At 32.3% G+C, this 9,431-nt stretch overlaps 1 long non-coding RNA gene across 1 annotated transcript; it reads right to left on the bottom strand.

Moving 5' to 3' along the window:
* Positions 1–3,099: 3,099 nt before the first annotated feature.
* LOC128295207 (uncharacterized) lies at positions 3,100–5,696 on the bottom strand. Its single transcript, XR_008285546.1, has 3 exons — positions 5,375–5,696; positions 5,189–5,244; positions 3,100–3,250 (listed from the first exon to the last, which is right to left on the bottom strand). It is a non-coding gene; the product is annotated as an uncharacterized LOC128295207 (long non-coding RNA).
* Between the last annotated feature and the right edge of the window lie 3,735 nt (positions 5,697–9,431).

Genomic DNA, 9,431 nt, shown 5'->3' with positions numbered 1-9,431 from the left:
AGAGGAGGAATAGACCCTGTCTAAGAGTACATTTGTCATAATTAAGCGGAGTTGGTTGCGTGCCTAAAAATAGGGTGACAAGGTGAAACCTAATAAGGGGATCCATAGATCGAGTTAATGCAACCTTAGAGTGTTAATTAGAGAAAAGTCTCGGTTACTCAATCTAGGGATTAGACATTATTAGTCTTGAATAGGGATAATAACATAACTTAGGGATCTCTACAGAACAAGTTGAATGAATAAATCGCCCGATTCGGAGCCAGAATAACAAGTAAAGTCTAGGTGGATTTTTCCTTAGGTTTTGTCTCAAGTCAATCGATTTTCCCAAAAGCAATTCCCTAATTTTTTTTCTCTGTGCGTTCTTAGTTTAAATAATTAGTTAAATTAAAACAAACCCTTTTATTCTTAGGCTAGATAATAAAAAGATAGTTATTACTAGTACTTTTTGTTCCCTTGGGTACGATATCCCGGTCTTGCCATTACTATACTATTATTCGATAGGTGCGCTTGCCTTTTCGTCGTGATAATAATTAGTCTAGGTTTGATCTTCATTATAAATATTTATTACTTGTTACGAATCACGCGATCATGTATTGAGCGATTAAGAATCTAATTTCTACTGCAACTGATGGTGTAGGCGAAGGTCTCGAGTAGTAAGATTCGTTTCTTTGGTTTAATAAGAGTTAACGAAGGTTTCTCGTCGGTGGTAAGTCGGGATTCAATTGGTTTATTTTTGTCAGAATCCGTTAATAAATTGCTAAATCGGTGTTGGTTAATCTAGTTTTTAGGTTTCGGGAGGCTTAAGAGTGGATTCTTATCAAATCGATATCAGGTATGTACCCAAAAACGTAAAAAATAGGGTTTCAGTGAAAGTAAAAAACCTCACTGTCGATGCCAAACGGGCGTGGGGTCGCCTATGTGGTAGGCCGTGTGCCATAACACGGACATGTGATCAACGAGACCCGGATGTGCGTGCAAGACATGGCCGTGTGATGGCCAAATAGGCCGTGTGCGACACACAAACGAGACTAATTTGGGCTGTGTGGGCCACACAGGTGTGTGGGCCTATACGGTTAGTTTACACAGGCGTGTGAGATTTTGGGTTAGGCTGTGTGATCCACACGGCCAAGGCCAAATTAGGTCGTATGGGCCACACGGGCGTGTGGACCCACATGGGCAGGCCACATGGGGGTGTGAGCCCATTTAACTGAAATGTGTTCTAAGGTTGCACGGGTCGCCCAAGTTGAATGTGAACCTACTGTAGGGTCAGTAAGTACTATTTAGACCCTTAAATGCGTGAACTGTATGTATGATGTATGTATTGAGCATGATAATTATATGAATGAATACTGAGCTGTATGTATAACTGATATTCATGTATTAGCATGTCATATACTGTGTGTTGCATTGTATTGGGTTAGGATGTTGATATTTGGAGGAAGTGTACTGAAAGGCTCTTAAGCCTATTATCTGGTAGCTCAACTGCAATTTATTGATTATGTGATGCATTCGGTACTACTTGGAGTGTAGGGATGGGTGGGTGTTTTAAACCCCACATGGAGTGTTGGGATGGACGGAGATAGTGTGTAGAGGCTGGTTGGTTAGGACTCTATTTACTAATTAATGTATACCTGATACTGTTACTGTGATAGGCTTAGGCCCTAATGCATAGCTGATACTGAAACTGAAATGGGCTAAGGCCCGAACGGTAACTGAAATGGAAATGGGCTTAGGCCCAGACTGCATTTAACTGATGACTGTATGCTTGTCTTCTATGAGGATTACACACTGCGTTTACGTAAACTCACCCTTTTTTATTTTATCTGTACAGGTAATCCAAAAAATTAGATGGATCGGTCCGGCGGAAGACTCAGCAGTGACCACAAGTCTAATGAACGGTTTAAATTTCTTTTATGGTTTTAATTCCTATTTGTTTTCTGGGAATTTTTAATGTAATTTGGGACTTTTGTACTATTTTCTATTGTTTTGGGATTTTAACTGTTTTCACGAACTTTTGAACCTCAACGAAACTCATTTTTAATAAACTCGACATTTTTCCTAAACGCGAACGGTTTTCCTTAAAGATCACGGTTTTAAAAGCTTTCGCTACAGAATATTTTTTAAATGAATCCAATTAACAAGAAGGTTGTTTTAAAATTGACGAGAGAGATAAATAGAAGCTTTTAAATGGAAATGGTTTTAACTTGATAAATTCGATTTCAATTCCATTCCATGTGACAATGCCAGATTCGACCATAACGTCTAGGCCGAGTTTAGGGTGTTACATTCTATGTTGGGACACATTTTCTTCCTATGTAAGTAATCTGTTCATTTGGTGGAAGAATTCCTAGAATATGTGCACCATCAATTCCACCTATGTGATCCTAAATTATAATAATATTAGTACACATGCATATTTAAATATTAGAAATTATTGTTAAATATAATCTTTTACTTCTAAACTTTTACTTGAAAATGCGGCCTATATCTAGAGTCATTACATATTTGTTCAGGTATTAACCTAAAAGTATAATCATCTAGTGCAATTATATCAATAGCCAACTTTGAAACTTTCTCAAGTATAATTCCAAAGCATCGACTTATTGTCGATCCAAGCCTTTAAAATCTTTCTCGACATTGCCCATCATATACCAACGTTCCATGAGAAGAAATATTTCTTGAACTTTTCAAATTGTATCGTGTTTCTAGCATTCTCAACAAGCTTTTGAATACATTTGTTGACATTTTGAAATTTATCATACAACGCAATTCATAACCTTTAAAGACCTCTTGAACCCATGTATTACCTGACTATTTCGGATTTATGCATAGTTGTCGCAATAAATATTTTTCATAATATAACTGCTAAAGTTGCAACGCTAAATATCCTATCAAAACTTTCCACACTTCGTAACATCTCATTATATTTCCTTTCATCATCACTTCCATTACTATTGGAATGGTCATCATTATTAATCAAACTTATGATCTGTGAAAAAAATTTAAAACCACATTTAACTAATAATATAATATAATAATTAATGCTAAATATTTCAAAAGATTTCTTAAAAATGTTAATTATAATATAGTATAATGTAATTAATGTTAAATATTTCAAATGAATTTCAAAGTTATTACTTTCTACATTTAACTAATATGTTTGCACCATGGCAAGCACAAAAGAATGAAACATAAAAACTTGACCAATATGTTTGCACCATGCCCACTAATATCCAAAGTTGGTCAAAGCCTATTAAAATCGAAGAGAAAATTTGAGCAATAACCAAAACTAACCACACTGAGAAATAAATAAGTTAAATAATTATAAATGAAATTAATAAACTAAGCAAACATAAATTAATAGTCAAACATCCAATTAATAAACTAAACCCGCATAAATAAATAGTCAAACATCATAAAACATAGGGCACACTTATAAGTGTCCAATAGAAACTAGAACCTAAACATAACTATTGCAAATAAAAGCAGCCCAGAGAAAATATAATGCATATCTTAAGGCCCAAGAATGCTACAAAATTTGAAACCCTCATCAATTGAACAAAATTCACTTCTCCTTATTGACCATTAACTTCAACTGAAAAAGTAAAGTTGACTAGCTTTTAGAACTTCATCCAACAAGTTATCGATAACTTTGATAGCTTGTGAAATGTCATATGGATCCATCATAGGATTTGAACTAGATATGACTTAACTTAAATTGTCAATTGCACTACATAATTTATCAATTTGACTAGATAATTTTGCAACTCTTCCAATTGGCTTTGCGGATTTTTTTACTAGTATTCATATGAGAAAATCCTACCTCCATGGATATTATTTTCTGATTTAGCTGTTGCACGTGTTTTTAAGGCTAAGGTTGAAGTTCATTAGTTTGGGGATTTTCATTATGTTATGTCTTACATCATCTGACATAAAAACATCATCTATTACATTTTGCTTATTTTTTCAAGTGTTGCATTGTTGTCGTCCTTAAATAAATCACTAGGGAGTATACCTAAAAAAGGTGCCCAAACTTTATCACCGATGGCAGTTATTCCTATGAACATTTTATCCAAGTTTCCTTCTAAATCAAGATCAATGCCCACTATTCTAGATTTCAGAGCTTCGAGCACAATCTATACATAAAGTAACTATTTAGTAAAAAACTATGAGCCTCGTAAAATATACCAAAAAAATAACAACAATAAAAATTAATAATGTGCTTTTAATCGACTCTCCCACCAATTTTCTGAAACATTCATCATTCCATTGAAAGGATTCCATCCTAAACTAGTATTTTTCCTTTAAATTTTTTTCGTGCCTTCCATTCTTTTTTTAATAAATCTATTTGCATTACTTATTCCCTTAATACAAATATTACAAAATATAATTGTCATTCTCCTATCTCATGTTGCTTTTGCCTTTTTCACCTTTGAAGATCCCACTTGCTTCAACAAGCATGACATTTTCCATCTACCGCATATAATTTATTTTCAAACATTGGCAAAAAAAATTCAATGTTACATTAGACTATAACTTCCAACTATTGTTAATTTCATTAGCACCATAAAAACGAAAGCCCCTAACAATTGTATAAAAATTGAGTTTGCTAAACAACTGGTTTTGATATATTATGTATATTGGAGTTTCAAAGAGCTAAAGCTACTGATTTGATAATTTTTTATTTATTCTCATACATAAATTAGGTAACTTTATTCACTTCTTATACAAGTGAAAAGGAAAGATATAAACTGGTTTTGACTCCATCACAGAAAAAAAAAACAGATAAAAAATAATAATTTAGGATTCTATATATTAAAAGGAACTAAATAGTCACTTATAGCATTTTGGGAACTGTGAGGATTCTATAATATGAATTTAAAAAAGAAAAAAACGCAGCATATATCAAAAGAATGATTTGTGTAATCATGGTATATTATTTTGCTGATGATATAATGTAGGAATCAACCAAGTTCTATTTGGTTTATTCCTTAGAACTAGAGATTGACAATACTGAAAGGCAAACATATTCAAACACGCAAAACTAGAAAATATCTTTCGGTTTATTTTGCTGGTCTTTCTTGATTAAAACTACATCATCAAAACTAGTCTTTTCTTAATTAAAAATACAACAGCAAAGCTAAAAAATTAAAAGGAAGATGAATGTATAAGAGAAGCAAACAAATACCTTTAGATTGTGCTGGTCTTCTTGATTCAAATTTGGAGCTTCTTTGTTCCTTAAAACTAACTCAACCACGATAGAAGCATAAAATTATTACGTCAAAACCAGATATAAAAATAACCCCAAAACTCAACTATGACAGTAGCGTGAATAAAAAAGATCGGTATGTTTAAGAGAAATGAATAAAAATACCTATCTTATTCTCAAAACTGCTCCTCTTGCTTCAGGTCTGGAGCTACTGTTTTTTTTTTTTTCCCTAAAACTGACATAATAGAGCAGATAGCAACGCGGGAGATTTGATTGTAAGTGAGTAACAACATTAATGTCTTGCATAACGTTAGGAGGGAAACAATTAAATGAGGTTTTTATTTGGTAATTAGATAACCCAAACGTTAAAATCAAAAGCCAAAAGTTGGATTACACTAGCTTCTTGGTTTGAGTCTAAAAGCACTTTTAGACCATTGTTTTTTCTCCAAACGCAATCTATTCTTAGCTTCAGCTATGGGAAAGTTCTTCTCCCATTGCAAAAGCAATGGAGAACACCCCCTAAGTAAGAGCATAATTTGAGTAAGTCAATTTGTTTGACTGTAGTTTGTAGCGTGTACTCTAAGGAATTTGGTCCTATGAGGGAATCGAATTTATATGACTAAATTGCATCCCCTGGGGGATTAACTTTTGAGGTAGTTCAATTTATTTGACTAATTTGCATTCTCCAGAAATTAATATAGAGGGATAATGTTGTTGAGGAGGTTGATCCATGTATTTTTGTTAGATTCCAAAAAATATCGTCAATTTTTTATGCATATTTTTTGATAGATCAAGCTTAGAGATAGACCTTATAGAATCATGAAATGGACTCGAGTACTCTCAGATTCCTTCGAAAAAAAAGATGAACTTAGGGGTGCTAGAGGTTGGAGCTTGTGATCCAAGACTTTCTCCCATATTTAAGTGAGTCTAAGAACTTTATAATGGATAAAACAAAGAGATAATGTTGCAAAAAAGGAAGATGAGAAGAACACAAGGACCCTATGAGGAGATGCTATTGGTGGCTATCTTTCCTAGTTTAAAGGTTGCTCTCCTATTTATTATTGTATAGGATGGAAAACCCCAAATTCTTCGATAGATTCCGAACTAATCCAATTTGAATAGAAGAAGTTTTAAAACTGATTTGTACAATTTGCATATAATGTTTTCGTGTGAATATTTCTTAATGAATATATTGTTATATTTTTAAATAGAAATGAACAAATTGTTAAGGATTAAATCTGTAAAAAAGTAAGGTTTTCAGTTTCAATTTTTGTCATTTAGACAACCTTATTATAGGTTATTTCGAAAATTATCGCGCAATCAAAAAATTTAGTTCTATTATGGAAATTTTAAACTTGAATATTGGTATAATAATATATATTTTAGAATAACTTATTTGAAGCAATAAGTCTCCAAAATTATCGTTGTTGTGGAACTTATTTTGTTTTAAAATATAAAAAGTTATGTGCATGTAACTTAAGTTTTGTTAATATTGATCGGCCCAAATGAAAGTTAATATATAATAAAACTACATGAGTAACTTTGGTAATAAACACATGATGATTATTTAATATTACTTTTGAATATTGAATCGACCTAAAGGAAGATTTATTGTTTGGCATGTTCTTATTATTAGTGTTTGATTACTACTCCAAAATATCACTAACAAGTTAATAATTAGTCCAAAGATAAAATATTAATGGAGTGAATGATATCTTAAGATGGGGTTTAACCTTTATTCAAATATATTATTTTGTTTATATTTAAAGTCTTATGTGGGTTTGATTTGTTTGATTCAACCATTATTATACTTGACAACATCATTGTATGCATCAACTATATTCCTATGTTGAATGGCAAGAACTTCAAATCATGGAAAGAGAACCTTATTCTTGGAGTTATAGATCTCAACCTTGCGTTAAGGACTAGTTCTCCTCCACCACTGACATATGAGAGTACCTTTGATGAAAATAAAGAGATGGAAATGTGGGGAGATTAAATCGCATGTGTATAATAATAAAGAAGGTCATTCCAGAAACATTCAAGGGCATTATGTTCGATAAGATTGTAACACAGTTAAGGAATTCATGGTCAACATTGAAAATTGGTTTGCTAAGAACAAAGAGACTAAAATTGGTGCGTTCTTAAAAAATCTAACATAAATGAGGTATACAAAGAAAAATAAGAAAGTTGTGAATACAACATCGCAAAAGAAACAACAAAAAGAATCAATTAAGGATAATTGTTTCTCTTGTACTTAATTTGGTTTGTTCTAATGTTAATTTGACTGTAGTACCTAGACACACTTGGTGGATAGGTTCTAGTGTAACAACTCACATGATTGTGTCTACGCAAGGTTGCAAGAACTACCATAGCCAAATGATGGCGAAAGATACATCTATGTAAGTGACGATAATTCAATAAAAGTTGAAGTGATATGAACTTTTAGATTATTATTACGAACTAGATTTTATTTAGATTTGAATAAGATTTTCATTAAACCGTCTTTCAGACAGAATTTGATTTATATTTCAACATTGGAAAATTTTGGTTACTTTTGTTCATTTGGAAATGGAAAATTTAGTCTTTTTCATAATTCAAATTTGGTTGGTTCTAATTCTTTACCAAGTTATGATAATCTACATTTACTTTATACTAATGAATCCTTTGTTAGATCTGGTGCCCTAAGTGTAGCATTTCGTTTTGTATACTTGACTTTTTTGAACAAATTAGTTTAATAATAATATTCATTAATTACATTAATACCCTTTGTATATCGTACTCAATGGTTTTTGCGTGTAAAGTAAAATGGAACAAATATTGGCTCACTCGTTATTTAACATTTAACTATTATTAAGTGGTTTTACATGGTTATATCATAATGTGGAAAGATAGCTTGTATTAGTAGATGAACCTAAACATCTCCTTAGTCTAATCAGAAATGAGCAAACTAATTAAAAGACTAATATGTCATCTATCAAGTCCAATTAGGGAAATGCTTTGTCTTAAGCATCGAATGATTGACCCCCAAAAGATAAAGACATAGATGAGACTTGTAACATCCCAAACTCGGCCTAGACGTTATGGTCGAATAGTGAAGATCACATTGGTCACTTATGCAAAAAATCTATCTTATTGTTTGTTGAAAAGCTTAGTACTCTCTCTTTTAGGAAAAATCGTGGTTTACTTTTGTTAATTTTGGGAAAATGCTCATTAATTAAATCAATCATTCTTAGATCATGTTATGAGCATTAATGTGACTTAAAAGACACTTAATTCATCATTTCTTATCGAAAAATTTGTTATCATTTATTGTAGTAGAAACCTCGTATTTAACAGATTAATCGTTATAGCCACATATCATACTTTGTCCAATTTTAAAAGTTCCTATAAAAACCCAAACCTATATGTCGAGTATGCATGCATGAAAATCCCAAAGTAGAAAAAAAAAAAACCCAACCATAGTTCAAATAGCTTTACAGTCCAAATACCAAATAAATTTAAATTCAAACTCAAGCAAAATAATAATAAAGTCTGAAGTTCGTCGAATGTTCGCATGCCATGTCCGATCCTAGTCTCAAGCATTACCTGAGATGGTTGAAACTATGGGGTGAGCTAACTAGCGCAGTGTGAGAGTAAACCATAAGTACATTCAAACATTCATGCAAATATCATTCACCATTATTAATATTGCAACACAAACATAACATAAACATTATCATTCATAAGCTTCATGGACATATCTTAATGCATAATGATTTCCAACCCCGACCAACAGCTACACACCACGTGTTCCCCAGAACCCGTCTACCAAAGCCCAATCATTGTGAGCAAAGCTTGATGTGGTTAAACCACCATTATACGTAATGCAGTTATACGTCCATTTAAAATAAAATGTGATATAATCCTCGTTCTTCTCATTACTCCAATTGCAGTGCACTGAAAACATAATGCGGACTTAATATGCCATCATTACTCCACGAAACTCCTACATCAACCACATAATCTGCCTCATGCACATGCGATATGTCACACGAATTTCAATCAGATGCACGTTTCATACTTTTTCATTTTAGTAGCATAATTCATACACCTTCATTATAACATTCACTATCAAGTATTCAGTTTCACCACCAACATGGTGACATTCTAACATAGCATTATTCATTATCATTTTAGTAAATTTTCTAGTGCATGTATAGCAGTTTTTCATTCAATACAT

The sequence above is a fragment of the Gossypium arboreum genome, chromosome 7 (assembly GCF_025698485.1).
Source record: "Gossypium arboreum isolate Shixiya-1 chromosome 7, ASM2569848v2, whole genome shotgun sequence".
Lineage (NCBI taxonomy): Eukaryota > Viridiplantae > Streptophyta > Magnoliopsida > Malvales > Malvaceae > Gossypium > Gossypium arboreum.
This window is presented reverse-complemented; position numbering and strand designations above follow the sequence as displayed.